The sequence below is a fragment of the Coturnix japonica genome, unplaced genomic scaffold (assembly GCF_001577835.2).
Source record: "Coturnix japonica isolate 7356 unplaced genomic scaffold, Coturnix japonica 2.1 chrUnrandom518, whole genome shotgun sequence".
Classification (NCBI taxonomy): Eukaryota; Metazoa; Chordata; class Aves; order Galliformes; family Phasianidae; genus Coturnix; species Coturnix japonica.
The window spans coordinates 32,326-37,798 of record NW_015439904.1 but is presented as its reverse complement, the minus strand read 5'-3'; the positions used below and the strand labels follow the sequence as shown (position 1 = coordinate 37,798).

The window sequence follows — 5,473 nt, the reverse complement described above, 5'->3', positions numbered from 1 at the left end:
TAAATAACTAAATTTAACCAAATCAAACAAAACAAGAGAGAGAAGAGTACCAAAAGTAGAGATCAGACCATGATACTGCGAAGCCAGCACATGCTTTTCTCTGTGGGGGGCTGAGATGGCCACAGGCAGAGAGTGGCTGGGGTCTAGTCCAGAGTCCAGCCCCGCTTCCTCTTAACGCCAAGTCCTCTGGGGATGGCACGTCCCCCCCCCCACTGAACAATTGGCAGTGTTCATTCAGTGCCTTTGTCATCATGCTGGAGATGAGGTCCCAGAAGACTGGAGGCTTGCCAACGTGACTCCCATTTACAAGAAAGGTTGTAAGGAGGATCCGGGGAACTACAGGTGCCAGGGAAGGTAATGGAACAAATTGTCTTGAGGGAGATCACGAGACAGGTGTGGGATGAGCAGGAGATCAGACCTAGCCAGCATGGGTTCGTGAAGGGCAGCTCCTGCTTGACCAATCTGATCTCCTTCTACGATCCTGTGACCCATCTGATGAATGAAGGAAAGAAAGGCTGTTGATGTGCTCTACTTGGACTTCAGCAAAGCCTTCGACACTATCTCCCATGCTGTTCTCCTGCAAAAGCTGGCAGCCCGTGGCTTGGATGAGTACACTCTCAGCTGGGTAAGGAGTGGGCTGGAGGCCCGGGCCCAGAGAGTGGTGGTAAATGGAGTTAAATCCAGTTGGAGACCAGTCATGAGTGGTGTTCCCCAGGGGTCGGTGCTGGGGCCTGTCCTCTTCAACATCTTTATTGATGACTTGGATGAGGGCATTGAGTGCACCCTCAGTAAGTTTGCGGATGACACCAAATTGGCAGGGAGTGTTGATCTGCCTGAGGGTAGTGAGGCCCAGCAGAGGGATCTGGATAGAGCTGGGCCAAAGCCAACGGGATGAAGTTCAACAAGACCAAATGCTGGGTCCTGCACTTTGGCCACAACAACTCCAGGCTGCACTATAGGCTTGGGGCGGAGTGGCTGGAGGATTGTGCGGAGGAAACGAACCTGGGGGTATTGATTGATGCTGGGCTGAACATGAGCCGACAGTGTGCCCGGGTGGCCAAGAAGGCCAACGGCATTCTGGCTTGCATCAAAAACAGTGTTACTAGCAGGAACAGGGAGGTGATTGTTCCCCAGTACTTGGCATTTGTGCGGCCGCACCTCGAGTACTGTGTTCAGTTTTGGGCCCCTCACTGCAAGAAAGACACTGAGGCCCTGGAACGCATTCAGAGGAGGGCAACAAAGCTGGTGAGGGGTCTGGAGCACAGGCTTTATGAGGAGAGGCTGAGGGAGCTGGGATTGTTCAGCCTTGGAGAAGAGGAGGCTGCAGGGGAGACACTATGCCTTCTCTACAATAATTCCTGAAGGGGGTTTGTAGTGAGCTGGGGGTTGGCCTCTTCTCTCGTGTATCAGTGATAAACTAGAGGGAATGGTTTTCAGCTGCGTCAAGGGGAGATTCAGGCTGGAAGATTAGGAAAGTATTGCTTTTTCGGAAAGAAAGTAAGTCAGCATTGGAAATGCCAACTGCCCAGGGAACGGTGGTGGAGTCACCGACCATGGAGTGTTTCAAAGAACGCTAGGCTTGGATGTGGCACTGAGGAATATGATTTAGGCCAGGAAGTCATTGGTATGGTTGGACTAAGATGATCTTCTAGGTCTTTTTACCACCCTTGATAATTCTGTGATCTCGTGATTCATGTGATTACGTGTTGCCTCGCCCAGTCAGACAGTAAGTCAGCAGAGGGGCAGCCTGACAGAATGGCATCTGACGTGGATGGTGCACACGAAGCTAAAAGGTGTGCTTTCAATTAAACTACAAGCGGAAAACAGTTACACTCATTGACATTGACCAATACTTGCTGAATGTTTCTGGAGACCAAACAGTGGATTGAGCAGAAGAGAGGCAGAGGGAAGGTGTGTTTTCAGGCAGTGGTAATGGTGGGTCACCTTCTCTGGTGCAGATGCAAATATAAGCTAGGGCCATGTAGGCTCCTCTTCTCTTACCCTCACTCTCCCATCTATGTTCTCCAGGCTTCTTCTGACGCTCCTCACTTGTCAGTCACTCATTGCGGTCAGCTTCTTATCCTACATCCCTATGCTCGGAATGTCTCCTGTAGAACCTATCAGAGCTTTGTGCACAGTTCAATTTCCACAGAACATCCTGGGGCACACCCACACTTTCTCTTATCCCCCCTCCGGGACCACCTCTGTGTACAAAATGGAAGAAGCCCTGGAAGAAGCTTGGAAACTTCTGACATGATAACACACATCCAAGAACTTGTTGTGTGCAGGGTCTCACAGGGAATGAGGAAGAGGGGACCTGACAACCAACGTGCAAACCAGCTGCTGCTGCTGGACTCTCAGAGGCACTGACAGATGTGAGCCTGAAAGCACAGACACCAGACAGGAGCCCAGAGTTGACCTGTCAGCTGCTGAAGGGTGAAGCCATTGCACAGTTTGATGAACATCTGTGTGCTTCCTGCTGGACTCTGGGTTTCTGAGAACATCTGACCAGTACAGGTCTAGAAATGTCTCACAAGAAGGAGGGCAGAGAGAGTGGCTGCATTTCCTTTATTCTGTTAAGATTCACAGAGAGCCTGGTACATTATGTACCATGTGTCTGGGCTACACTACAAAGGTTCTAGCTGAACAGGAATTGTTTTCAATAATGACTTAGTAGTGAAAAGATTACAGTATTTTTTAAAGAAGAATAAGAATAAATTACACAGATAAAATGGCACGAAACAAACAATAAAGGCCAGCTTGATTCAGTAAAGAGCTGCATTACAAGCCATGAATTCCAAAAGATGGGCAGTTCACTGCTTTTGAAAGAAATTTGGTCATCACTTTCCTCACTGCATCCTTGACCTCCCTGTTCCTCATGCTGTAGATGAGGGGGTTCACTGCTGGAGGCACCACCGAGTACAGAAGTGCCAACATCAGGTCCATGAGTGGGGAGGAAACAAAGGAGGGCTTCAGGTAAGCAAAAAAGCCAGTGCTGAGAAAGAGGGAGACCACGGCCAGGTGAGGGAGGCACGTGGAGAAGGCTTTGTACCGTCTCTGCTCAGAGGGCATCCTCAGCACGGCCATGAAGATCTGCACATAGGAAACCACAATGAAAACAAAGCACCCAAAGCATACACATACACTAAAAATTAGAAGCGCAACTTCCCTGATGTAGGAGCCAGGGCAGGAGAGCCTGAGGATCTGGGGGATTTCACAGAAAAACTGGTTCACAACATTGCCTTGGCAGATAGGCAGTGAAAACGTACTGACAGTGTGCAGCAGGGAATTGAGAACCCCAGTTCCCCAGGCAGCTGCTGCCATGGTGGCACAAGCTCTGCTGTCCATCAAGGTCCCGTAGTGCAGGGGCTTGCAGATGGCAACGTAGCGGTCATAGGACATGATGGTGAGAAGGGAATACTCTGCCGAGAGGATGAAGACAAAGAAAAAGATCTGTACAGCACATCCAGTGTAGGAGATGGCCCTGGTGTCCCTGAGAGCATTTGCCATGGCTTTGGGGAGAGTGGTGGAGATGCTGCCCATGTCAAGGAGGGCCAGGTTGAAGAGGAAAGGTCCATGGGGGTGTGCAGGCGGTGGCTGCAATCTATGGCTGTGAAGAAGAGGCTGTAGCCCAGGAGGGAAGCCTGGCAGATACTCAGGAAGAGCTGGAAGTGTAGGAGCTGCAGATCTTGCATGTCTGCAAGTATCAGGAGGGAGAACTCGGTGATGGAGCTGCTGTTGGACATCTGCTGTTCCTGAGCTTGGAGTCCTGCTCAGAGTGCAGAAGATAATGACTAGTCTAGACACTTTTTCAAGACATTCCTCCTGCTATACTATATAAAAATCAGAACAGGTAATGGAAAATCCCTGCCTTGATTCTCGTCTTGCAAAGTACTCTTACAAACACTCAGTTCTGCAGTGGAGCTGTGATCCCCTGCCCCAGGCAGCAGCTGTGGCAGCACAACCCTGCCGGGGGCCTCCTTCCCCCCACACGTCTCCCCGCAGCTCCCCGGGCAGGCTGAGTGCTGAGCCTGGCAGGCAGCAGAGTCCCATACCCTGCACACAGCCCCTGGGGCATAGCAGGGACCCTGCTCTGCAGGACAGCCCTGGGCACCCGCCTGCAGCCCTGGCTGCACAGCCTGCAGCTGTGCTGGGAAATGCAGCTCTCAGGGCTGGGCTCTGATGCTGCAGCACAGAACCCCTCAGATGGAGTTGAAGTCTTTTTCCAAAATAAAGAATCATGCAGTGCCTGCAGCCAGACCTGCTATGAGATGTCCCTGATTTGGTTAACCCTCTATGAATATCAGCTGCATAGGCTGCAGTGAGACTTACCGTGTCATGGTGTGTGAGTAATGCTCCTGTTGTGAGCTCACAGCCCGCTCACACTGTACACATCCTGTAAGCTCTCTCCCCTTTCTCTCCTCTCCTCTCCTTCTTTCAGCTGCATGCTGTGCTGTGCACAAGAGCTGCTCCTGGGCACAGCTGTCTCTCTGCAGGGCTGCCCACTTGTATGAGCTCCCTGTGTCCCATGGGCCCGGCCCAGCTCATCAGCAGAGGATGTCATTGTTATCCTTCCCACTCACCTCCCCTGAGATGTCCCTGGGTTCTCATGGCCAACAGCTTTTGAAAGACAACGGCATCATGACTGTACTTTGAAACCTGTTGAATTAAACACCAGATTTCCATTCCAGATATGTGATGAGACCTCCCAGGGAGTGTTTGCTGAAGGAAAAAGGGCAAGGGAATCATAGAATCATAGAATCATAGAATCACCAAGGTTGTAAAAGACCTCTAAGATCACCCAGTCCAACCGTTCACGCTGTTTACCTATAGCTTCCACTAAACCATGTCCCTCAACACAAAAAATCCAATCCTTTCTTGAGCACCCCCAGGGTCAGTGACTCCACCACCTCCCTGGGCAGTCATTCCAGTGCCTGACACCCATTCTGAGAAGTAATATTTCCTACTGTCCAGCCAGAATCTCCCTGCTGCAGCTTGAAATCATTCCCTCTAATCCTATCGTAAATGACATGAGAGTCGACTCCCAGCTCCACACAACCCTTCTTCAGCGAAAGTTAAGGAGCAATAACGTTCCCTCTGAGCCTCCTTATCTCCCAGCCTGAAACATTCCCAGCCTCATCAGCCTCCTCATATGACCCTCACCACGCTTTGTTGCCCTCCTTTGAAACATGTTCAAGGCTCAGTGTTTTCTTGCAGTGAGCGGCCCAAACTGGACACAGAACTCGAGTTGCAGCCTCACCAGTGCTGAGTACAAGGGAACAATCTCTTGCTCCTGCTGGCAACCTGTTCCTGATGCAAGGCAGGATGCTCGTTGACCTTTCTTGGCCACCTGGGCACACTGCTGGCTCATGTTCAGCCGAGCATCAAATAATACCCAGGTCCGTTTCCTCTACACAGTCTTCCAGCCACTTCACTCCAAGCCTGCATAGCGTCACACGCTAGTTGTTGTAGC

General features: G+C 51.0%; 1 pseudogene; it reads right to left on the bottom strand.

Moving 5' to 3' along the window:
• Nucleotides 1-2,744: 2,744 nt before the first annotated feature.
• Nucleotides 2,745-3,746, bottom strand: LOC107307242 (annotated as a pseudogene).
• Nucleotides 3,747-5,473: the final 1,727 nt, after the last annotated feature.